Consider the following 27,115-nt stretch of genomic DNA (forward strand, 5'->3'; position numbering starts at 1 on the left):
TTCCCTACTGGACAGCCAATGAGGGTATCATCTGCCTGGCCAACTTCTTACTTGGCCAGGCTAAGATGGCCATCCTCAAGAGCCACAGGAACTGACTTGCTGGGGCCAGCTCAGATGATGCCCTGCAGCTCTTTCAGTTTTTGGTGCGGGCACGCCTGTCACTGGAGTTTGAGCATGCTGTCCTCCAGCAGAAGGTGCCCGCCTTCCAGGCACATTGTGCAATTCAGGGGTTGCTCTACAGTGTTGAAGGGGGCCATTTAGTCCTCGCACTGTGATACTGCTCCTCCCCTTCCTGGGGTACTGGCAGGGGTCTCAGCAGGTTGATGTTGCGCTAGATATTTTTGTTTTTAGACTGTGAGGGTAGGGCTTACAGGTCAAAGCCCTAGTCTCTGTGTGTTGTACCTGGGCCCCTGTGTGAGCAGTGTTTTATTACTTTGTTGGGTTGTTACCCCCTATTCCCCTTAATAAATCTCTATAAAAAGGTCTTTCTTGTTTGTCTGCTGTGGGGACTTATCTTATTTTATCTTTTGCCTTTCAAGGGGTGCTAAGTATCCCCTTTCTTTTTATCTTTTTCATTCTTTTCTCTTAATTCCCTCACACCCTTCCCTTTTTTTACCAATCCCTTTCTGTATTGTATTTTTACAAGGGTGTGTGCGGAGGGCCTGGACATCACAGGCATCACTGTCTTGTCACACCTCTAGACACTCAGGCGGTGAGGGTAGTGATTTCCAACGTCTCCCCACACCTGTCTAACTGGCAGCTGGCCAAAGGATTCCTATGCTGTGGGGTTCCTATGAGTCCCTTTTGCCGACTGACAATTGAAAGCAAGGACCTGAAGCTGAAGCATGTCCTGTCCTTTTGGAGGCAGGTCTTGATGCTCCTCAGGGAGGGCCCCCAGTATCTGCCTCACTCCTTGAACCTCACACTCGACAGGCAGAGGTTTGTGATTTATTTTTCCTTCAGGGAGACCACGTGTTTCCAGTGTGGTAGCTCTTCCCACCTAGCAGCCTAGTGCCTGTGGGGGAAAGTGGCCAGAACATCATCAACTGTAATGGCACTGAAGGATGGTGCATCCACTTCTGGGACACAGGCCTTGCCCAGTGAGGCTGGGATCTCTTCCCAAGCTCCTTTTACGCCCATTCCATTTGAGGGGGCTGGGGTCTCCAGTGTGAGAGCACCATCCAGTGGAGGGGCTCGGACTACTCCCCAGCCCTCTCCCCCACCGGTCCCAGCTATGGTGCCCACCCTCCCGGTGCAGAGACCCCACCACATGGAAGGGCTGATGCCTCGACTTGCCCCATGCCCATCCTGACTGCCCCAGCCAAGGTGGCTGGGGCAGCTGGTGACTGTGGTGCCAGGGCCCTGTCAGATGATGGGGCTTGGGCCTCCTCCTGGCCACCCTCCACAGTGGCCGTGTCTGAGGTGGCTGGCCCCAGGGGGGGTGGGCTGGGACCGATCTGCCCCATCCCCTGTGAGGGCCGAACCACCCACCACAAAGAAGAAGAACAAGGAGAGGAAGGTGAAGGGGGCCTCTTAGGACACCCCATCTCTGTCCTGCCGTTGTACATGACCATGGATGGGGATGACTTGGCAGTGGGGCAAGTGATGGCAGGGGTCACCAACCCCTCACCTGTCTCCCAGCTTCTGGAGTCAGGTGGCAGTAAAGATGATACAGAATGCCTCTCTTCTGGAGGCCTGACCCAGGGGGTGGCAGAGGGGTTTTTCTGACTTCTTGGTCGTGTCCCAGCATACCGGATTGGATGGGGAAGCTAGTGAGATGGAGATCGAGCTTTCTGAGCATTGCAAGTGACCTCGAGAGCAGAATCACCTCTCTTCCCCCAAGAAGGCGGGGATTGCTCTCCTGGAGCCAGTCCTTGACCTGGATGATGAGAGGCAGCTGCTGTATCTGGACATTGAGAGTGTAGACACTGCATTGCAGCTGAGCTCACACCTGAGGTGCAGCCTCACTGCTGTTCTGTTGGCAACGTCCAGTCCCTGTTGGCAGACCCCTCTGGGTCACTCCTGACTATGGGGGTCTCCTTACCTTTCTGAAGCAGACCAAAGGACAGAAGAATATAGTGGGGCGTATCACCCAATGGTGCACAGAGCCTAAACTTTTTGTCAAGGCTGCTAGAGCCGTGGCCAGACTTATGCAGCAAGATCTAGGCACCCAGCCGATGGCTTACAGTCTGGAGAAGCTTACACAGTGAGTGAGAGACGGGGGAGGGGGCGTCCGTGGAGTAGAGTAGGGAATGATGGGCTTTTCCCGTCCTGTTTGTACTATCTTGCTCTGCTTGCTTCGGTGCTCACTCTTCCTCCCACACCTTACCTTGCTCTTCCTCTCCCATACCCACACCCATGGCAGCCACGACCATTGGCACTTTTAACATCAATGGGTGTCAAGATCCAGTTAAATGGGAGGCCGTCCTGAAGCTCCTGCACCACAAGCGGCTGGCCTTCACCTTCCTCCAGGAGACACATTTTGATGGGCTCAACCAGGTGGCCTGGAATGCTGCTTAGTGAGGCCACTTGTTCTTGAGCCATGGCACCAATCTCAGTGCTGGAATTGTGACACTCCTATCACCACAGCTGCAGCTTGACCTGGCAGTAGAGTGGGAAATCGTCCCCGGCTGCCTGCTGACTGTCCGTATCACCCTAGCACAACACCACCTGCTACTCATCAATGTCTTCGCATCCACTGATGGCCAGGAGAGGGTAATTTTTTTCAACACCTCGGCCACCCTCCTGTGCATTGCTAGTGAGGATGATGACCTGCTCCTCATAGGTGGGGACTTTAATTGCACCGTTGATGCCTTACTCAACCACACGGGGCCTGAGCCTCACCAGCCATCAGCCTGCAAGCTGCAGTCTGCCCTAAAGATGGCAGACCTCGTCGACATCTGGTAAGCCCTACACCCTGACGTGCGCCAGTACACCTGGGCCAGGGCAAGCATGGGTGGTCTCACCATGGCCCACCTTGACCGCCTTAATGTCACCAAGTACCATCTGCTACTCCTGCGCAGTGGCCACATTGTTCCCTTGGGCCTGTTGGATCATGGCCTGTCCTGCTGTGAACTGAGCCTGCCTGGGAGAGCCTGCATGCAGGCACTTTATTAGGGACTTCAACGTCAGCCTGCTTCAAGACTCCTACTTCCGGGACTGCTTTGCCTAGTTTTGGCAGGGCTGGGCACAAGACTGAGCCACTCTTACTGGAAGCTATGGTGGGATGTGGGCAAGGTACAGACCAGGCTTTTTGTGAGCAGTACGCCCAGCTGACCATGAATGAACTGCTGGATCATGGCCTGTCTGTACCCAGGAGAAATGCACCTTCAATATCAGAAAAAAAGATTTTTATTTCTGGTACTTCCTCATATCCAACAGGAAAGGGTGTCTGAGGCCATTCTTAGACTTGTGAAAACTAAAAACTATTCCCTAGCTTCCATTACTTCTTCCCTGGATCTCAATAACTAGTGTGCAGTTCTCAGTTACAGAAACACCTGGATGGTGATTTTTTTAAAAAATCTGAACAACTGGTTGGTCTGTGACTGCAGAATTAGCAGATAGAGCACAGGACCCAGCAGATCACTCATAGTCTGCTCAACTACACCTGCTAATCAACACAAATCAGTTTGGTCTCCAGTACAAGGAAATGAGTTCATTTAAGGACAGCAACTGCATAATTATCCCAGAACAGGTTTCAGGCCATATTAATCCTTTTTCACAATATGTAATCCCATATAATGACAGTGGTGAGAGACTTGTTTGAGACTCAGGATATTCTGCTTTTATATGACTCAGGGTGCATCTACATAAGACGCTTACTGAGGATGCAATAAAGCATCAACGATCTACACAAGTGGTGCTACTAGGCTGGAGTAAACTAATTAACTCTGCCATAGGATAATACTGCCCAACACAAGCAGTGCTATTAGGCCAGAGTAAACACAATTAACTCCACTGTAAGATAGTACTACCACAATGCATATGTAGCCAGTGACTGGGGCTGGCCGGGGCACAAGGGTGCTACAGTGCAGGGCTGTCTGCTGGCTAGCCCGACAGTGTAGCACTCTCATGTCCAAGCCAGCCCCTCTGCATCATGTTGAACTTGGCAGGAGCATCCCTGGGCTGGTAGACTGACCCCTGGGCCTCCTGCCAGCAGGGGCTGCACTGCCTGGCTCAACATGCTGCGGTCCCAAGTGCACATGTAAACACTGTGTCCAGGAGTAATAAATTCTGGCATGAATTGTGCCAGAGCTTATTGTGTTGCATGAATATTCATGTGTAGCCATGCCTGTACTGTACTAAGCTTTACTTGCCATGAATGGAGGATGGTTGATATCTGTGTAAAATCTGATATCCGATTTATTGATGTAACTCATATGCTTACCGTGAATTATTCTCACCAGATTGGTAGAAGAACTTGACCGCTTTCTGCAACAGACTGATATTCTCTTCTTCGCATCCATGACAGAATTTATGGATAGGACAGGGGTCACTGCTTCCACATAAAATATGCTAAAATATTGAGCCATATGTAGCACATACTGAACCTTCCTGCCTCATATGAAGGGTCTAATAATCTGAGTTCTAATAGATGACACTACAATAATGCTCTATTTGAAGAAGCAGGGGTGGTCATATGTAACCCACTGTATCAAGAAATCACTAGACTTACAAATTTTAGCATAAAGAATGAAATCATGTTCAAGATCTCTCTTTCAAGCAGCACAGAACATTTTCACACACCATCTCAACAGTAAGTTCCTAGAGAAGTATGAGTTTTTGCTTTTATTGCGTTGCTGTTGTTAGTCCTCTCTTAGTGACAAAAATAGTAATTTTTCAGTTGGGATTTGGTACTGTCTCTCTTTTATTGTACTGTGCTGCATCGTATCGCTATTTGGAGGTTTCCTCCCGCTTTAGCTCCTTCCTGAATTCTCTCAGTTTTCTTTAGACAGTGAGTTTTGTCTTCTTTTTATATCTTCCCTACATTCACCAAGAGCTTTTTAGTTCCTTGAGCAATGGACTCCAGATTTCTACTCATTCCTTCCTATGTGATCTAATGGGTGTCATTCATTACTTCAAAGTACCAGATCCTCTTCAGTTAGCTGTCCAGACTCCAGATCAAGAGGATTCTTAAGACTCAGGTTCAAGACTGCCTGATCCATAGGAAACTGTTCCATTCTTGTTCTCCCCAAAGCAGAATTGTATCCTGTCTTTGCTTCATTAAACTGATGATTTCAGGGACTTGGTGCTGAATTGTTGTGCTTTGTGGCCTTGACCCTTAGAAATCTTGAAGGACATCAGTGAACTATAAGAGAGGCTAGTTGGCAATAGTCCTGTTGGCCCTGCTTAATTAACCCTGAAAAGCTTCTGGTCCCTGACTTGACACCCTGCCTTATCTCTTGACTTTGTGACTCTGGTTCTCAACTTTGCCTTTTCCCTGGTTGCTAGTCTTTTGGTCTAGTCTCTTGATAGCTTAGCTACAGCCCTTTGGCACCTGTTCTCAGTTTGCTTTCTTGTTGCCACTTGGTCCTCCCCACTTATGTGGAGTCATGGAATCATAGAAAATTAGGGTTAGAAGGGACCAAAGAAGGTCATCTAGTTCAACCCCCTGTTTGAAGCAGGACCATCTGAAACTATATCATCCCAGCCAAGGCTTCGTCTAGCCAGATCTTAAAAATCTCTAAGGATGGAGATTCCACATCTACTCTGGGTAACCTGTTCCAGTGGTTAACTATGCTCCTTGTCAGATTTTTTCCTAATATCTAACCTCAACTTCTCCTGCTACAACTTGAGACTGCTGCTCCTTGTTCTGCCATTTGCCACCACTGAGAACAGTCTAGCACTATCCTCTATGGATATCCACTATTGACTTATGGACCCTGTTCCAAAGGGAAGGAAACCAAAAGATACTAAAAATACTTACTATAACATGGAGCTGGTCAGCCACACTCCTCATATGTGGCAGAGGAGACACTGCTGGGAAAGCAGATGGGTTTTTCCAGTCTACCATTATGAACAGAAGTGTCACTTGCGTATCAACAGAAATGACTCTTCCTCTCTGTTCAGCACTGGTGAGGCCTGACATGGAGTAGTGTGTCCCATTTTGGGACCCACACTTCAAGAAGAACATGAACAGTTTGGAAAGAGTCTGGCACAGGAAAATGAAAATGATTAGGGGTATTGGAGGCAAGACTTACGAGAAAAGGCTGAAAGAGCTAGGGTGATTTGGCCTGGAGAAGAGAAGGCTGAGGAAGGATTTGATAAGAGTCTTCAAATACTTGAAAGGCAATTGTAACAGGGGGCCTTCTCGGGGCTGGTCCGCCATAGGCCTGCCCACCCGTTCCTGGGCTGACCACCTGCCTCACTCGTCTGCCACGCCTTGTTGTTTCATAATTGGTTCCAATTAGGCGGGAGGCTGCCCATTCTTGCCCTGACTCCAGGAAGCGCTATCTGTGGCTCTAGTCCTCCCCCACACTGCAGCCCAAGCCTCACAGATGGCATCCAGGTGACACAGCCAGACCAAGTCCTCATTAGCCCTCATTGTCAGGCCTCATTCCTACATGCACTCATACCACCCTCCTCTCACTAGGGCCTTTCATACTCCACTCCCTCTCACAGGGTCTCTTTCATGCATTGACAACTTAACTGCCCTGCTCCCTCTCGGAGAGGCCCTCCTTAGGCCATAGGCTTTATCTGGTGCACATCTTGGGTGGCAGATGTACTGTCTTTTGGGCCTCTCCTGCGATCTCCACCCGAGTAACGGCCAGCCAGTTACCCGACCTGAACCAAGCTTACCCTGGTCCCTCCTGAGGCAACTCTCCCTAGTTGGCACCTTCTTCTCTCTGCTGCTGGTCTACTCAGTTGGCACCTCCTTCCCACTGCTGCTGGGCTCTTCTTGCTGCAGCCTCCTGGAGTCCACACCTAGGCTGCCCTGCAGCTCCTCTCCACTGCCGCCATTGCTCCTTGCTATTCCCTGTGCCCAGCAGCAGCTTTTGCATAGCCACCGCTGCTGTTCAGTGCAGGCAGGCGATTCTGGAAAAGGCATGGGGTGGACTGGGTTTGGGACTGTGCACAGAGGTCTCAGCTTGTCCGGAGCTGGTCTGCTCCGGCCAGGGCAAGTCTGAAGTAGGTGCAGGCCAGGGTTGGAGCTGTGTGTTTAGCTGCTGCTGGGTGCTGGTGGTGGTGCTGGGGAGGAGTCGCAGCACACATAGGCTCTGAGCTATTGTGGGCAGGGGGTGCTGATTGGTCTGCAACAGTTCCCCAGAATTACCTATGTAGTTCGTGGGCCTAAATAATTGACTGCCCCTGACCTAGCCAGTCATTCCCCAGTCTGTTTTTGTGCCTGCAGTTATTTTGTCTCAAGGGCAGAACTTTGAACTTGTTCTTGTTGAATCTGATCTGATTGATTACAGACCATTTATCCAGTCTGTCCAGGTCATTTTGGATCCTATCCCTACCCTTCAGGGTGTCATCCACAACTTTGCTAAGTGTGCATTTGTTTCCATCATCCAAATAATTAATGAAGATATTGAACAACACCAGACCAAGGACAGATCCCTGGAGAACCCTGCTTGCTATCTCCTCCTAACCAGACCTTGAGCCATTGTGGACTACTTGATGAGTATGATGATACAACCAGTTGTGTAGTCTGTATTTCCTTGGCTTTTTAATGAGGATGTTGTGGAAGACAGTGTTAAAAGTCTTGCTAAAGTCAAGGTATACCATGTCCATTACTCTCCACTCATCCACAGATTGTGTCACTTTATCATAGAAGGAAATCAGAGTGGTCAGGCATGACTTGTTCTTATTGAATCCATGCTGACTACTCTTGATCACTTTGTTCTCCTCTACGTACTTCACAATAGATTCCTTGAAGACCTGCTTCTTGATCTTTCTAGGTATAGAGGTCAGGCTGGCTGATCTGCAGTTCCCCTTCTTCAAGGTCTTCTCCTTCTTAAAGATGCATGTGAGTAAATACAATATTGCTTGAAAGTCGCTTGGAATAGACAGGAAGTTACTTACAAAATTAAGAAACAATTTCTAACCTGTTTTATGACAGTTCTTTTCAAGATGGGTCTTACATATCTATTTCATGACCAAACTTCTTGCCCTCTGTTTCAGAATCTGTCTTCATCATGGTTCTTTTGTGGTAGAAACTGAGGGAGTCTCTGGATGGCTCTGCCTTTTGTTGCATCTCTTAGATGTGTTAGGGAATGCAGGGCACATGTAGTACCCTAACATATACTGTTACAGAAAGCACCCTGACTCTGACACATTAGGCACACGCAAGCCCATAGCGGAGTAGTTGTATCACACATCTTGGAGTTACATCATTATGAGACAGATAAACATTTTTCTTATAGCCACTTTATCGTACCCACCTTCCTACTACCAGTAATGATTATGAGTATGATTCTGTATGCTCCCATATTTAGTTCTTTCACTTTTGTACTATGAACTTATTGGCTAGGGTCTAATCTAAATCATGTGTTTATAACATATTATGAATACCTGTAGTTCTAAGGCAGGGGTGGATAATTATTTTGGGCAGAGGGCCACTTACTGAGTTTCAGAAAAGCATTAAGGGAAGCGTGACAGGCAGCTCAGGGCAGATTAATATTAATTTTCTATATTTTTTAGGGGCCCTGCGGGCTGGATAGAATGGCCTGGTGGGCCGCATCCAGTCCCCGGGCCACATTTTGCCCACCCCTGTTCTAGGGGCTACATTTCAACTTTGTAATCCAGCTAGTGGCAGCTGTTGTCTAAAGAGTTCTCTCATCTTCAAAAGAGAGTAATATGTACCAGTTGCTTATATCAGGTATTTAAAAACATGAGATTTTTAGCAATCTTTAGAAAAGATTTGCTTAAAAATAATGAGATTTTTAAAAGAATGTATATATATTTTATTTTATCTCCTGATTTTGAAGGTTGTGAAGCTTTTTTCAAGTTTTTCTTTGCAAATAGAAGGCTCTTTTTGATGAACGCTGAGATTCTTATGTAATCAAATGTCCCCAGCATCTGGAAAAACACCTTGAATTACAAAACACATGATAAAATTACAAGTGTTGCCAACCATGGCTCTGGCTCCAATTCTTTGGCCAATGTGTTCCTGTGGGGAGGACAGTAACTGCTTTGCTTTTTTATATCCTCTGAATTCTCTTTCATACACACTCAGTATTGAGCTCTACATAAAATATAAATTATAAAGTAATACAAGGATATAACTCACTAGACTTAAGATCCCAAGTTGGAGTTGAAAGAAAACTAACTTGGCAGGCTGATGGGAAAATGTTTTACTAGTAAACTAAAAATATTTTATTTGGAAGTAACTGAAACAATAAACATAGAGTCCAAGAGGATATTTTTACAGAGATACTTTTCAGAGTAAAACTTCATATTGTGGTAGGAATCCTTAATGTGAAATTGTTCCTAATGGGTAGATGCAGATATTAGATTGAGATCAACAAAACTAGGGTTAGGTGGATCTAATTGCTGATCTATGTAGACATTCAGGGAAGTTAATTTGGGCAAAAAATGACAGGCCTAATCTAAATTAGTTCCCCTGAGGAGGTGAAATAACTTGGACCAGGAACAGGTTAACACAGTCTAGTGAGCAACTGCACATATTTTGAGTGCAACCTCAGGGCTGGGAAAGCCCAGCTGCTTGTGCACTGTCCTTCCCCCGAGTCATAGATTTAATAGATTTCATAGACATTAAGGCTGGAAGGGACATTGGGAGATCATCGGGTTCAGGCCCCTGCCCAAGGGACAGGAAGTCAGCTGGGGTCAGATCACCCCAGCAAGATAAACATCCAAATGTTTCTTAAAGGTATCCAGAGTAGGTGCTTGCACCATTCCATAATCATAGGGCGCATCCAGATGAGCCCACATGTTCTTCTTGCAGTGTCTCAATCCCCTTTGAGATGCTGCAAGAGACACATACAGGAACGAGAAAATGTTCCCTGTGCTGCAAGTTTGCAGCCCGGGGGCAAAATTAGACCCCTGGATATCCAGGTCCAATCATAGGTGGAGACCCATGAAGTCTCTGTTATCCCTATGAGATTGTATTAACTTTTGCTTAGCAGAAGGGCCAGTTCCTCCTGTTCATTCCTTATGCTCCTGGCATCTGTGTACAGGCAGCTAAGCCTGCCTTTGGAAGCCCTGGGCTTCCCTGTCCTTTAGAGTCCTGTCCTTGGGCTGGGATAGGAGTGAGTTCCTTTGTGTTACCTGACCTAGTGATTCTGTGGTTGTCACTTCCAGGGCTTGCACTAGACAGAATCTGACCATCCCCCAATGATCTTAGTTTAAAGAATTGTCAAGCAGGTCAGCATTCCGGTCGAGAAGAGCTTCTTTCCCATAAGAGTGAGGTGGAGGCCATCCCTTTCCAACAAACCTCTGCCTTTCTCTCTGAAGTGTGGGCTGTAATTCAAGAAGCTGAAGCCTTCGCAATGGCACCAATGCTGTAGTCTTCTGTTGACTTCTTCAATACATCTCTTCCTCCTGTGCCCGTGACCTGTAACTGGTAAGATCGAGGAGAAAGCTACCTGCACCCCCAACCCTCTGAGTCCAGATCCCTGTCCCGGCCAGGATTGCTCTGACCCATCTTATTCATGCCCACATGGATGAGGAGCATGGGGTAGTGATTGGAGGGCAGACGAATTTAAGAATCCTCTCTGCCACATCCCCGATATGGGCCCTTCGGAGGCAGCAGACCTCACGGGCCAGATCAGAGCGGCCGATTGTTCCTTCTGTCTCTCTCAGCAGGGAGTCGCCCACCCTGACCACCCTGCGTCTCTTCTTAGAGGTGGCAGCTAGCTGCTTCCCCTCATCCAGAACTGGTGCTTCTGCTGATGTCTCTGCTGGTGGTGTGAGAGGTGCGTACCTGTTGCTCATTCCAAGGGAGGAGTGACCCTGGTACTGTGTGTCTTGGGACCTGAGATGACTGTCTTCCAAGCATCCCCCGGGTGTGGCTCCCAGTTGATCTTTCTGTTGTCCATCTTCATGAAGTCAGGCATCTGTGCTCTTCTCTCTTCATTCCTCAGGAGAAAGCCTGACTGTAGTAGTCATCAATCTCCTGCTTGTGGGCCCTGATGGCATGAAGTCTACCTACCTGGTCCTGGAGGTCAGTCACCTGGGACTCCAGGGGCCTCACTAAGGAGCATATACCACAGGTGGGGGTGACCTTGCTCCCATTCCCAGTTGCTGGCAGCCCTGCCAGGCAGTCCCCACAGCCTGGAGCCATGGGCTCCATCTAGATTGAGGTCGGAACCATGGGTTCTGTCTGGGTGGAGGCCTTCCTTGGTGGTGCAAGGGAAAGGAGCACCAGCTGGAGTGCTGACCAGCTTATTTTTAGCTCCCCTGTGCCCCTGCACCCAGACAGACAACCTCCCTGGCAGACCTGCTATTTCCCTATCCTACCACCTCCCACCCCTCAGGAGTTCATGATTTCCCAAAGGGCACAGGGAAGAAGCAAAAGAATGTACATCCTAAGGAAATTTGTGCACACTCCTTTGCAGCCATGAATTATGTTTTTCCTATGCATTTCCTTTTTACCATTTACAGCAGTTCACAAAATTCATGGTTACAGAGGGGAGTGCACAAATTGTCTTAGGATGTACATTCTTCTGCTTCTTCCTTGTGCCCTTTGAGGTACCACAGACTCCTAAGGGTACACATAGGGTACATGCAGAGGTTCACCACATCCGGTCTACTGCTTTATTCAGTGGGTAGTATGGATGAACAAGGGAGCAAGTATTCAAATGCTTGAATTTACAATTTAAAAATTGTTATTTTAATGTGATTTGTCATTATTTTTAAGAAAATGCTAAAACAATGATGTTACATGAAACTTTAACAATCCTCTCAATATGTATCATCATCATCATCAGGGTTTGAACCCTGAACCTTCAGCATTTCAGTGCAGCCTGCTGGGATACAAAACTAACTATTAGTTGGCTGTAGGAAAAGTCTGTTGGCCTAGAGTAGAGATGGACTGTTTGATATGGAAGATGATAGCCAGTAAGGACAAGGAAGGAGCACTTTCTCCCACCACACAGAAAGGTGAACATGTTCCTACTTAATAAGATGGCATTGACTCTGTAGCCTTTCTGGTATAGAAAACAGCAGTGCTGCAATGCAAGGAGGACAGGATTCACAGGGCCTTGCTTAAAGTCTAGTGAGGAAAAAAAAAGTGAATGGTATTTAACTCAGTTGTCAGACTGCATGAAAGTGATAAATAAGTGGCATAGTCAACTGCACACATGCATAAAATAAGCATATTGTTTTGAGAGAGAATTTTGGGGACCAAACTTGTTAGCCTAATTATTTAATTTGTTCTTTAATAGTACTTTTTAATCATCTAGTCTAACTACTAAATATGATAACTTTGTAGACAAAACCATTCTAATTCTATATATAGTTACTGTACATCACTGATTTTTAGTAATAGGTAAAAGTCTGAGAGATTCCAAGTTTTTTTTTGTCTTCTGCCATCCAAAGAAAACGATGAATTAATATTTCATTCCATTGCCTCTTACGGGGGACAGGAGTAGCTTAGTAATATTTTAATAAGGCAGAAGCTTAGAGGTTTGATAGGATGTGCTTTGCTTTTTTACTTCCTTGATATTTTTCTGTGAAACTGGAAACCATTCTGTTCATAAGTGCACTGAGGTTAATGAACCCTTTCTGTTGATTTAATTGGGTTTTGGATTATGTCCGCTACCTTCCCTGAAGAGTTCTAAAGAAGGAACTGTGTGTTCTGCTTTAGAAGTAAGTTACAAGGAATTTGAACCTTCCAATGCCTTTTCTCCCTTATTTCTTCATACAGAACTAATTTACAGCCTTGTACCAAAGATTCAGATGTTTCCTTAATAATAGATAAATGTCAAGTTTTCCATTCAGTTCTAAGAACATCAGCATTTCTTTAACTTCATCATTTTTCATAAATGCAGTTAGAAGAGGTAAAGAACTACATATGAGGGGATTTGAGAATATATACTAGAAGTATCACAAGTCTTAATGAATATGTCTAAATAAAGGATCTAACAGGAAGCTACATAGAAAAATAGTTACGATCTAGAAAATCAAATACTTTTCTCAGAAGGCCATACTTGCAACTCTGGATGTCACTAGCCTCTATACTCATAGCCCACATGAGAAGGGCACAAATGCCTTCCTGAAATACCCATAAGAACATGGACTATACCCAAATTTGCAGCCAGGGCATATTTCACAAATCATCCACTTCATCCTCACCCACAGCTTCAACTTTCAACAAATGACACATCCTCCAAATCTATGGATACTGCTATGAGCACAAAGATGGCTCCCCACTATGCTAACTCTTTCATAAGCCACCTGTAGGAAGACTTATTAGAAAACTGCACCACCAAACCTACGCTATACCTATTTTACATAGATGACAGCATTATCTGGATTCACTTATTGACTTCTACCACATATTCAACAACTATCATATTTACATGAATACAAGATAATGGTTTGTTTGTTTTTCCCCAATCAACATGGGGGAAATAATCTTACATTCACATACAAGGAAAGCTCACTAAATGCATCATCTATCATTAAACTACTGCCAAAAGCAGCATGTCCTCGGTAATGATAACCAACTATAAAGTTTATTAAGTGCAGCCAGCACTGAGCATGACTATAAAACACATGGCATTTGTAGGCCTAACTTCTCCAAGTCCCTCCAGTGCCCCTCTCCCATTATCATGCTTTTCAATCTATTTAGTCTAGTCCCATCACTTCTCCATGCTCTGATATATGCTTTAGTCTTTTGATGGAAAAGGTGCTATCTCTGACTACTACATTTATATCATCCATGTATAATACAGATTTTATCTGACTCCCCTCCCTGTATCTTTACTCTGTTTATGACCTTGTCTTTTCTTATTCTTTTTGCTAATGGTTCCATGCCACACAAATAGTAGTGGTGACAGGGGGCACCCTTGTCTCACCCCTGCATGAATTTTAAAGGTTCTGCTTAGGTGCCCATTAATTTGGACTTGACTGTCTGCTTCTCTGTACAATAACTTTTTCCAACATATACATTTCTGTGGGAACCCCATTTTTCCTAGCACGTCAAATATGTAATTGTGATCCACTCTGTCATATGCTTTTTCTACATCTAGGTTTTCTATAACTGTATTTGTTTTCCTTTCTCAGATGTGAGACTGTATCTCTGATCACACTGACCACTTTGGAGATCCTTCTACCTGGTACTACACATACTTAATCTTCATGTATTATCTTGTAGAGGTTTTTCCTCACCCTCAAAGCCAGTGTCTTGACCATTAACCTGTAGTCCTTATTAAAGAGCGTAATCAGGAAGGATCCTGGTTTGCTCTGTTTAAAAATTGCAAATCCTCTGATTTAAAAAAAAAAAATCACAAATTCTCTGATTTAAAACCCCAAATCTGCATTTTTCCATGATTAAAATGAAACGCCATGATAGATAGATATCAGTTGAACTCAATGTTTTATTGATATACTTAGGTAGGCAAGATTCTTTGAATAGATGTGATATCTTTTATTAGATCTACTGAGTAGTTGGAAAAAAGTTCTTAGCAAGCTTTCAGGTGCAGTCACCCTTCTTCAGGCATAGGAAGTCTGAGCAGACTCCTTTCCCTTACAAATAGTGCATTTTAGGGACTCCTGGCACTCTGCTGCTGTATGCCCCACATCTTCACATCTGTAGCACATTGTGAAGGGGCAGTGTGCAGACAGGTGTCCCACCTTTTTGCATTTGCTGCACTGTTTTGGTTGCCTGTGGTACATTATAAAACCCCAGTGTAACCCATCTGGATCACTGATGGATGTACAGTACTCCACCTGGGCTCTACTTGTCTGCTTGTAACACTACTTGTGCCCTACTAAGACCCTGTCCAGGTACCATATATGTCCCTTCTGTTCTCTACCAACATAACTCTTTGGACGTACTTTTCCATCCATCTTTCTGTGTCTTCTGGCTCTAGTAAATCCATGTACATTTGAACTATAATCACTCTTTCTCTTGACTTTTTCCTTGCTATGAACTTTATCCCTCTGAATTCCTATGTTTCTCTGCATATGTCTTCCAAAAGTTCTCATACCCCTCTCCATCCTAGTAAGTTATTTCTGAAGTCTTTCAGTTCAAAGCACTCAGGCTAGTGAGATGCTCCACCTGCACCTCCAGAATCTCAAATAGTACCTTTTCCAGAATTCATATCTGTGTGTCGTTGATTCTGTCTGCCTCCTGTCACTGGTTAAATTTGCCTTTATTCACAGCCTCTGCACCTTTCTAACTTTTCTCAGTGCCTCTTCCATGTTTTCCCATCATGCGACTTCTGGTGGGTGAGTCTGCCATTGTGCTCCCACCATCCTCTTCTTCTTGCCCAACATACCTTCCCCTGCTGCTCCTTCTATGTCTCCTGCTCTCCTCTGCTCCTGTGGTACTTCTGGCATCATCACTCATTGTTGTTGCCTCTGCTGTTGCCCAACTGTCATCTTCTTTCTTCCTTTTTTCTCTATCTTCATCCATTCTCCATCCATCTCCAGATCTTCATTTCCGCTCTACAACTCTTTCTCTACCTCATGCTTTCTTGTCACCACTGCCATTATTTTGAGCTTTAGGTCTCCTTCCTCCTCTCCTTACACCCCAATACTCTGTTGATCCCTTTCTCTGCCTTTAAGGCATAGATCAGGCTTACAATGCTGATGGGTCTCTACCACTAGGATAGGTTAGTATAGCCATTTTGAATAAGATATAAAGTAGTGCCCATTGAGTGCAGTCCATGTCAGCACTGACTCTTTTTCAAGTCATGGTGAGTCACTACTTTGCACACATTTTCACTTCCCTTTCCCTCCCGCAGCTAAGCTGCACCTTTCCCATTTCTACCTGCTTTTTTCTTAGAAACATACCTAAGGAAGGGTATTTCATGCACAAAAGATTCTCTATATCCATCCCTATTATACAGTTGGTCCAATAAAAGATATCAGCTCCCAAAATCCTTACTTCTTCTTAATTCCCATCATAATTTCTCAGGATTTCTCTTTTGAATGTAAAAAAGATATAATGATAAAAGTCTAAGGATTTAATTCTGGAGTAGAGACAACACAATAATGCCTAATTCAACAGGCATATAATCTATGTAGATGGGAGAGGTTCCCCAGAGAATCAGGATTAACATTTCTAGCTATGAAATCCAAGTTGATCTCCTTTGCATTAATAGCCAGAGAGGCTAATTTCCCCCCAGCCTGCCTGCGCTGCTGCCCCGCGCCCCGGCCCCCTTTCGAAAAATAGTCTGTGCATAGCCCGCACCCTTGTATAGCCTGCACCCATCTGTTTTTTTTGTAAAATCATGTATAAACTGCGGGATACATGCGTGAAAATATGGTAATACTTTATATTGTGCTATTATTTAATGATATTAGGAATTAATATGTAGTGGATTGGTCATTAAACATGTCCTGGATATATTTAAGCAAAGCATTTAGCCTACTGTTGATTTCTTCATTACTTTGAGAAAGTACTACAACTTTCTTACAGTCATGTTTGTTGGTATATTGGGGCAGGAGTGATCCATGAAATCATACAATCATGATCCTTAACCAGTCCTGAATAAATGCTTTCTACAGTTTTCTGCCTCTTCACAGCTGGGATGCATTCATGAGAATGCTGTGGGTGGTGGAATACAGAATGCCCTACCATGGAGTTTTAATTTCTCATTAATTTCTTTGGATTATGAGATACTGGCTGTCAAGGGCAACCCCAAAGCATGTTTGTGCTATGGGACAACAACATATTTAAAATGACAATTATACATGCACTATTATTATTCACATTTTATTATTTTTTAAATTGGTAGCATATTTAAGAGAACAAAGAGAAGCGGTAAAAGATATTTTGAATTGTGTGTTTACAAAGATGTCCTATATTGTCTCTTACTTATTTGAAATATTGTTGTGTTTTCCCATTTTTCCAACGTCTCAGACAACTCAACAAAAGTTATTGAATACAGTATAGCATGTTTGTAATGTTTGATTATGTCTGTATCGTTACTAACATTAAAATGTACCTTCTAGATGCTCAGTCTACTATACATATAGGATCTTATACATTTCTGGGTTGTTGTTGGGTTTTTTTGCTTAATATTAATTAAAATAATTACACTACAAGCTAGTAGCCTAACGTCTGTGGAAACATTTATGTTCCTAACTATTTTAGTACAACTTCATTGACTTATTTGGGGACAGATGTATGTCAACACAACTGAGGAATTAGATCTCTTCTTGAGACACTTGTGTCCTACAATGTGTCTGGATAGCTTGTCAGCTGAGTCAGAGTCATATTGCCTGCTGTGTTATCCTGGAAATGTGGTTCTGCTGACTGTTAAAATACACAATTAAAAAAATGGAACCCCATGTTGATTAAAACTTTACATTTAAAAATAAGCCTGTAGACTAACCTCAGTTCCTGTAACTGATGCAAATCAGCCAGACAGGGGAAGCCAGGGATTCCCCATTAATTTCCTTGAAACAAAGATATCCTTACAGGGTGCAAAACAGTGTGACCAGCTCTGTACAAGCTGTAATCTCTTGCTTTGTGCAGAGGGTATATCAGGTGCCAGTAAGGAAAAACTAAGATAAAGCCCACAATCATTTTGCAGATCTTTGGCTAGTGCAGCTGCTGACTGGGGGGGGCAACACAACCATGAGGCTTCTCTAATTTCCATTTGGGGCTGCTTTTGACTTCTACCTGGCCCAGGATTGAGACTGTAGAAAAGTGATTCAGAACCACCTTTTCCTTCCACTTGTTCAGTTGCAGTGTGTGTAAACGTGGTACAGGTCAGATGGAGCCTTTTAGTTCTGTAAGTTTAATCATGTCAGAAGATAGGTTGTTGTTATATCTGAGTACATTCCCTGCCACATATGATACTATGTTTTAAAAGTTGAGCCTTCTGAAATTAGCCTCTCTGGCTGTTAATGCAAAGGAGATCAACTTGGATTTCATAGCTAGAAATGTTAACCTTGATTCTCTGGGGAACCTCTCCCATCTACATAGATTATATGCCTGTTGAATTAGGCATTATTGTGTTGTCTCTACTCCAGAATTAAATCCTTAGACTTTTATCATTATATCTTTTAAAATGCCTTTATGTACCGTCTGCCTTCATCAGAATAACTCCCAGGGCACGTCCCCATGAGCAGGAACTTGTGTTTTCCCAGGGATAAACAGCAGCAGCACAATGTGTGCCACTGCTACTTGTCTTGGGGAAACACCCATGCCACATGCTTTCTGGCGCGTGGCACATTGCCCTGAGTGGGGTAGGAGAGGCTGGGGCCAGCATTACTTGGGATTCTGGGGGCCTCCGGGAGCTGCAGCCATGGCAATCCTGCAGCATGGAGCCTGGCTGGCAGCTGGATCATGGCTGTGGCTGGCCAGGCTCTGGTTTGGGGCAGTGTGCACTGCTGCCACGCATGCTGCCCTGTTTTTTTTTAAGTACGGATATTTTTGATCCCAGGATTTAATCTTTGCATAACCCCAGAGTTGCTAGGCTCTGCACTAGCTGATAGGCGCTTTGTAACCCAAATAGGTAAACACCATCTCATCTCTGCAGTGTCTGAGAACTCAGATAAAGATTCAGAGGTGATAAGGAAGCACAAGAAAAAGCGGTAGTTGGGTTGAAATCTGTCACTACAAAGATAGTGATTGATTTTCTTAAGGAGAAAGTGTATCATTGTTTTAAATCTATCTCATCAAAACACATGCTTATAGAAGACATTTATGGATTCATAGATGTTAGGGTCGGAAGGGACCTCAATAGATCATCGAGTCCGACACCCTGCATAGGCAGGAAAGAGTGCTGGGTCTACATGACCCCAGCTAGATACTCATCTAACCTCCTCTTGAAGACCCCCAGGGTAGGGGAGAGCACCACCTCCCTTGGGAGCCCGTTCCAGACCTTGGCCACTCGAACTGTGAAGAAGTTCCTCCTAATGTCCAATCTAAATCTGCTCTCTGCTAGCTTGTGACCATTATTTCTTGTAACCCCCGGGGGCACCTTGGTGAATAAATACTCACCAATTCCCTTCTGTGCACCCGTGATGAACTTATAGGCAGCCACAAGGTCGCCTCTCAACCTTCTCTTGCGGAGGCTGAAAAGGTCCAGTTTCTCTAGTCTCTCGTTGTAGGGCTTGGTCTGCAGGCCCTTAACCATATGAGCGGCCCTTCTCTGGACCCTCTCCAGGTTATCTGCATCCCTCTTGAATTGTGGCGCCCAGAATTGCACGCAGTACTCCAACTGCGGTCTGACCAGCGCCCGATAGAGGGGAAGTATCACCTCCTTGGACCTATTCGTTATGCATCTGCTGATGCACGATAAAGTGCCATTGGCTTTTCTGATGGCTTCGTCACACTGCCGACTCATGTTCATCTTAGAGTCCACTAGGATTCCAAGATCCCTTTCCACTTCCGTGCCACCCAGCAGGTCATTCCCTAGGCTGTAGGTGTGCCGGACATTTTTCCTCCCTAGGTGCAGCACTTTGCATTTCTCCTTGCATACTGTTGTTTTCTGCCCACTTGTCTAACCTGTCCAGGTCTGCTTGCAGCTGTTCCCTGCCCTCTGGCGTGTCCACTTCTCCCCATAGCTTTGTGTCATCTGCAAACTTGGACAGAGTACATTTCACTCCCTCGTCCAAGTCGCTGATGACTTAAAAATGATGATGATTTAAAAATTCTAAGACGAGTACTGACTACAGAACTTGACCTTGTGTTAGAAATTGGAAACATATATGCTGTGGTAGAAACTGAAATATCATACCTGATCTGCAGAAGTTTATGATGAGGGACATTTAAATTAGTCATTGGAAAAATGATTTGGCTTGCTTTTCTAATGCTCATAATGACTTGAAAATTTGACCAAATCAGCCATGTTTCCTTGCTCTATATTTTCATTTTGTTCTTTCTTGTTTTTAATGTCCTCTTTTATATGAGGACATATAATATTTCCTCATTTAAATTATGATAATTTTATAAGTATCACACTGTTACCTGAATTGGGTTATTTTACAACATTTTTAAAGTCTTTGAACTTGGCTGCCTTTTGCACTGTTATCCTTTCTGTAGTATAAGTGTGCACAGGAACAGGTAAAAACTTACTGTAATTGTAAAAATAGGGTTATTCTTTCCTTCCAGCATATGCAGGTTAATAATACATAGTTGTTATTAGAGCTATATATCTAGAACTGTATAGGTTTTTTTATAATTAATTAGAGACAATTAGATAGCACAAAAAGTACTTTTGTAACATAAAGTGGTGAGCATTGTAGGAAGCACGATAGTGACATACATTACCTTTCATTTTATCGGGAGATACTTTAATGTGATTACTCTCCTGCAGGCCATCACAAGTTGTCACTTCTGGTTGCTGCTGTTTTATATTTACTGTGGTCCCACATGCTTCTGTTTGTAGTCACAAGCACGTTGTTGTGTCTGGCAAAATATTTCACCACTGTATGTGAATAAAACGAGAAGTTTACTTGAGGTTATTGTAGCTCCTTTTCTTTCTCTGCTTTGGGACTTAATTCATTACATTAGAATTTTTAAAAACCATTATATTACTGAATACCTGTTCAACACTTTTAAAGTTTTGGTTAGTCTGATTTACCAAAATAACTTGCTAATTTAGTGGTGCCAGCAGTTGCCAGGACATGTCAGTTGAATATTTCAGTCCCAGACTATTTTTACTTTTATGTAGCAAGTTATTTAAATACATTAATGTACATTGACCTGTTCTAACCTATGCTATATGAAAAGAAAGAAAGATGTTCAGGGTGGTGGAAGTAGAAAGAGGCATAAAGTGTATTGGAAAACTACCAAATGTCCCCTGCAAATGGACCCTATTCAGAATCAGTAAGCGTATGATGAGTGAAGTGGTTTTGAATATCGCCTTTAGATTCCATGCTGTTACAAGGCCAGCCCTGAACATGGCAACTCTTATTTCTACACACAGTACCTCTTCACTCTCAATTTAACCCAAAAATCTGATGAACCCATTACTCCATACTTGATTTCATGGAACAAGGAGTAGATATAGTTACAAATGATCAATCACAAGCCGTGAACCAAAGCAGCAAGGCATTAACAATTCACACCATTTCGGTCTACTTGCTCAAGCAGAAGATGTGCCAGCATATTTAATGCACAGCTACTTCGTGCAGTTTAAGGAAAGACATGACTCATGCTGCATTTTAGAAACTAAGGGGACTTCATAGGTTTTCATGCCTGCTAAACATTGAGTGTCAGAGTATACTTACATCTAAGCAATTAATATAACCAGGTGTTCAGTACAAGTAAGAGAGAGACAAGTTCCTAAATTAAATTTTACCCAGGTAAAAAAATAAAAAGAGAAACCCAGAAAATGTTTTCCTCCAAAAAAGCCATATTCTATTAGGTGGTATTGTACAAATCAACATCTTGTTCAGCTGTATTGTAACATTGTAGACCCCACAGGCATATGCCGTCAATTTAATGGGATCACTGAAAAAGCAAAGCAGCTGTGAAAGATTGCTTTAAGTACAGCAATCGTGTGCTTGTCATTCTGTTCAATGGTGGAAAAATCCAAATTCGGATAGGCATCAGTATTTAAGAAAATGACTGCTAAAGCATCTCTCGTAAGTACCTTAGGGACAATAAGATTTGACATATAGCATGTAAACAAAAGTACACAGCAGCTGTTAGATTAGTTTTGTTTGAGTAAAAATACACTGACATAATTTAAACAACATAGCAAACCGTGTACTCTCCATCATTCAGACTCCCTCTGCAGAGCACAGTTTTGGATAGTGTGCACCAGTCACTCTGAGACTCAGTGCTGTATAACTGTTACTAAAAATAGGAGGTGGAATGCAGTCAAGCACGTGTGTGCATTAAGACCAACTCTTTCCCTGCATGTATCTTTATATACCCAGGAGTGTCCCAAATAGACTCTTCACTTCCTTCAAAAATTATTTGCAGGTATCTAAAGAGCAAAGCAAAGATTTTTTTCTATTATATAATTTAATCACATTTAAGGATTTTTTCCCAAACATTTGAAAACATCTGTGACTACTGATGTAATTTTATTTTTTCTGCAATTGTTCTCCATGAAAAAGTAAAAAAAAAAAAAAAAAAAGATTGCTGTGAAGATATACCTTATATAACAGTTCAAACAATAATAGAAAGATAACATACATTTTGATTACTCCAGGAGTTTGCCTTTAAGAAAGAATTCATAGAGTTTTTGCATCAGTATATTTATTTGTTGTTGTCGTCTTTTGAATATTGCAGATTACCAGGTAGCAAAAATGCTGCCTATTCTATGTTAGTATTTTATTGGTTTTTGCAGATTTCATGTTGTAATGTTACAGCATTTCACTATTGTCTACACTACCATCACTTAATAAATTCGGAAAAGTGCATCAAAACACAGAAGTAAGTTTCATTTTCACATTGGAAAGTTGTTTCCGTTTTCTTTTCTGTGACTTGTGCCATTATCTTTATTACCTTTAAATTCTTTGGTTTTCAGGGTAATACATTTCTAGTAATTTAAAATCATTGCAAACGTGTTAAGTTCAGTTCTTGGACTCCTGCTGAGGGCCACAGTCCAACTCTAGACTTATTTATAAACTGTTTGCACATCTGAATCTACTCTGAGATTATATTAACGCCAAAAAGCAGTGATGTTTCCATTACAGGCTTAGTCCTGTGGAACGGAGATCCATACTCAGCCTTAAAAACAACACTGATATGATTTATAACAGGCTGATAAGGTGGATGCCACTGTTGTCCTGAGCAAAACAGCATACATACAGGAAAATGAGAGAGAACTTTTCAATACAGAGTTTTAAATACTCCTGGCAGCAAAGCACCAGAAGGAACTAAATATACTCTAAAGAAGCTACCTATGGAAACACAGGAGAGAATTAAATCTTCCACCTCGCAGGGGCCCAGGCTAGGTAGCTTTTACTTACTACCCAATATCCATGAACTGGGTAACCCAGGATGTCCCACTGTTTCTGGTGTTAGTACCATCATGGAGGGAGTTTCAGACTGCATGGACTCTGTCCTATTCCCATATATTATGGGAGTTAACTGCTATTTGAAGGAGATCCCAGATTTCTTAAAGAAACTAGCTGCCATTGGCAAGCGTCCAGCTAATGCCATATTAGCTAGCATAGATGTTACATCGCTACACACCAACATCCCCCATTAAGATGGATTACAAACCATAAAGGACGTTATCCCTGACAAGAACACTGCTTCTGTTTCCATTACATTCTCTTGTTTTGTCCTTACAAACAGGTGTTTCAAATCTGGGGACTCTCTATACCTACAAACAAATGACATTGCCATCAACATATGCATGACCCCTTAATATGCCGGTATTTTTATGATAGACATTGATAGACATTGCCACCCCCCCATCCAGTAGGTAAGTCTGTGGGGAGGGAAAGGTGGGGGGGGTAGATCGAGGCAGAGGGAGAAAAAATTATTTGGGGGAATACCTCCCCAGCAGGTAAGTCCCACCTGGCTGCGGTCCCACTCAACTTACCCTTGCTCCTGCCTCTGCGGCACTGTCCCTCACTGCGGGGGCCTCAATTTAGCCCTTGCCCCTTCCCTCCCCCACGTACTGACCTGCTGGGCTGGAAGACACCTATGCATACATGCAGGCACTCAGCCCCCCACCCCAGCCTCGGATCGACTCAAAGAGGCTCTGAGATCTGGTGGATTGAGATCCACTGGTTGGTGACCACTGCTCTAGAGAAATTCCACCAGGACTTTAGCAACTTCCACCCCTCCATCAAACTGATGCTGGAATACTCCTCCCAGCAAATTAATTTCTTGGACACCACTGTGAAATTTGGCAATGGTCATATCACCACCACATTGTTTCAGAAACCAACTGAGTGCTACAGCTACCTTCCTAAGCACACCACTAGATCCATCTTCTATATCCAAGTTCTATGTTACAACCATATCTGCTCTGATCCTACTGACTAGGATGTACACCTTAAGGACCTGGATCAAAGATTACTGCAATTACAATACAATCCTAAAACTGTTCAATTGTTCAACTGTTCAGCCATTCAAATCAACAGAGCCAGACTCAACCCCACTACAAAACCTGCTACAATACCAATCCTAAGCCAAGAACAACAGAATCTGAATCATTTTGGCTGTCATCTACAGCCCTGAGCTTGAACACTTCAGACACATCATTAATGACCTCCAACCCCTCCTGGAAAATGACAACCATCTCAAGGTAGCCATATGGTACAAATCTGTCCTGACTTACAGATAGTCCCCAACCTCAAGCAGCATCTCTCCAGCAACAGACTGCCTAACCCCTCTTCTCACCAAGGCACCAGGCTTGCTCCAGACCCAGATTCCAGCTGTGTCCCCTCATCAACACAGACCGTATCATAACTGGACCCAAAAGCATGGATTATAACATCTTAGGTTCATTTATCTACACCTCTGTCATATGTGCCATCACCTACTTACAGTACTCCTCTGCTGTCTACGTTGAACATATGGGATGAACTCTCTGTGTAAGAATGAATGAACAATTGATTTGATGTCAGTACCAGAAAGACAGACAAGCCTCTGGTAGACCACTTTAACCTCTCTGGCCATTCCACCCCTGACCTTACAGTGGCTGTTCAACAAAACTTTTAAAATGAATGGGACATTGCAGAACAAGAACTCATCCATAGACTGGATTGTGTTAAGTATAGTTTAAAGATTAATCTGTTAAAGAAAGATGTATTCAGTGTCATTTTTAACAGTACATCTCAGCACTGATATGATTTCCTCTGGCAGGAAAAATATATAGATATATACCTTTTTGGGTAAGATCTATGTTCCCCAATGGTTTAACTGCTCTGTTTTTTCTCTATCCTACCCACTTTCTCTCTCTCAGCAGTGCCCCTTCTTTTTCCCTCTGCTTTTCCCTATGCTTTGTAGCAGCTTTCTATTTAGCAGCTTTGCTTTCTGAAGTTCCTTCACAGCATCTGATGAAATAATACCTCTGCTTGTGAAAACTCATACATCTCTGATTTACTTAATCCAAGGGTGCATATCTACCTTGTCTTCTGTCTGACTTCAGACTAACATGGCTAACTACTCGAAGTTCAACTTCTGTCATGTGATATAACTTATCAAGTCAACAAGGGACAGGTTTTGCTCCAAGCAACAAAAACCTATTTCCTCTACTGACCTTAAAGAAGGTTCTTTCCTTGATTAGTTTCCCCTTCCTCAAACCTGCAGATGGGTGAGTAAGGCTGCTACATAGAAGAGGCTTATCTATAATGAAATTAAAATTGAAGTACTTGTAACTCTGTAAAGCTTTATGCTTAAAGTTATGATTAGACAAGTTTAAAAAGATGTAAAGGGATGGGAATTTTGTTTGTCCCTTTAAAAAAAATCTTAGCTTCCAGACTGTATTTTTAGAGAAACTACCTTCAATTCCATAAGCATTGATTTCATTATTGGTTCATTTTCTATATGGTTTCCATTCTCTATATTTCATAGATTTCATAGACATTAGGGCTGGAAGGGACCTTGGAAGATCATCGAGTCCAGACCCCGCCCAAAGGGCAGGAAGTCAGCTGGGGTCATAGGATCCCAGCAAGATAAGCATCCAGTTTCATCTTGAAGGTGTTCAATGAAGGCGCTTGAACGACCTCCAGTGGCAGGCTGTTCCAGACCTTGGGGGCTCGGACAGTAAAGAAATTCTTCCTTATGTCCAGCCTGAAACGGTCTTGTAGTAGTTTGTGACCATTCGACCTTGTCATCCCTTGGGGCACTCTGGTGAACAAACATTCCCCCAGATACTGGTGGTCACCCCTGATAAACTTGTAGGTGGCCATCACATCACCCCTGAGCCTGCGCTTTTCCAGGCTAAAGAGCCCCAGGGCTCTCAGCCTGTCATCGTAGGGTCTGCTTCCCTGACCTCTGATCATGCGCGTGGCTCTTCTCTGGACTTTCTCAAGCTTCTCCACATCCTTTTTGAATTGTGGAGCCCAAAACTGGACACAGTACTCCAGCTGCGGCCTCACTAAGGCCGAGTACAGGGGGAGAATGACGTCCCGGGATTTGCTTGAGAAGCATCTATTGATGCAAGCCAGCGTTTTGGTCGCTTTACTAGCTGCAGCATCGCATTGCAGGCTCATGTTCATCTTGTGGTCAATGATGACCCCCAAGTCTCTTTCTTCCATAGTGCTAGCCAACATAGCACTGCCGAGCCTATAACGATGCTGCAGGTATTTTTTTCCCAAGGTGGAGAACCTTGCATTTATCGGCGTTGAACACCATCAGATTCTCGTCCGCCCACTTGCTGAGCCTGTCCAGGTCAGCCTGGATCATCTGCCTGTCTTCTGGTGTGGATGCTTTGCCCCAAAGTTTGGTGTCATCTGCGAACTTGGCCAGTCCGCTTCTGACTCCAGTGTTCACATCATTAATGAAGATGTTGAACAGTATGGGTCCAAGGACAGAGCCCTGGGGGACCCCACTGGTCAGAGGACACCACGATGAGTGACTTCCATCAATTACTACCCTCTGGGTCCAACCTCAGAGCCAATTTTCCAGCCAGTGGATCATGGAGGACCCAAGGCGACAATTGGCCAGTTTCTCCAAGAGACGATCATGGGACACCAGATTGAAGGCTTTTTTGAAGTCAAGGTATATGACATCAATCTCATCTCCCTTGTCCAGGTGATAGGTCACCTGGTCATAGAAGGAAATGAGATTGGTCAAGCAAGACCTACCCACAACAAACCCGTGCTGGCTATCCCTTAAGATGTTGGCGTTGGCCAGTCCGTTAAGGATGGCCTCTTTAATAAACTTTTCTAAGATCTTCCCCGGGATAGAAGTCAGGCTGATGGGCCTATAGTTAGCCGGATCCACTTTCCTCCCTTTCTTGAAGATAGGCACCACATTGGCCTTCTTCCAGTCTTCGGGCACTACACCAGAGCGCCAAGAGTTTTCAAAGATCCATGCTAGAGGCTGGGCTATGATGCTCGCCAGCTCCTTGAGTACCCTGGGGTGAAGATTGTCAGGGCCGGCTGA

The 27,115-nt window shown here is 43.9% G+C and overlaps 1 protein-coding gene across 1 annotated transcript in view; it reads left to right on the forward strand.

Annotated features, from left to right (window-relative positions):
* LOC102561439 (doublecortin domain-containing protein 1) overlaps positions 1-27,115 on the forward strand; it is a 226,065-nt gene that overhangs the window by 79,679 nt on the left and 119,271 nt on the right. The window lies entirely within an intron of this gene.

The sequence above is a fragment of the Alligator mississippiensis genome, chromosome 2 (assembly GCF_030867095.1).
Source record: "Alligator mississippiensis isolate rAllMis1 chromosome 2, rAllMis1, whole genome shotgun sequence".
Taxonomy (NCBI): Eukaryota; Metazoa; Chordata; order Crocodylia; family Alligatoridae; genus Alligator; species Alligator mississippiensis.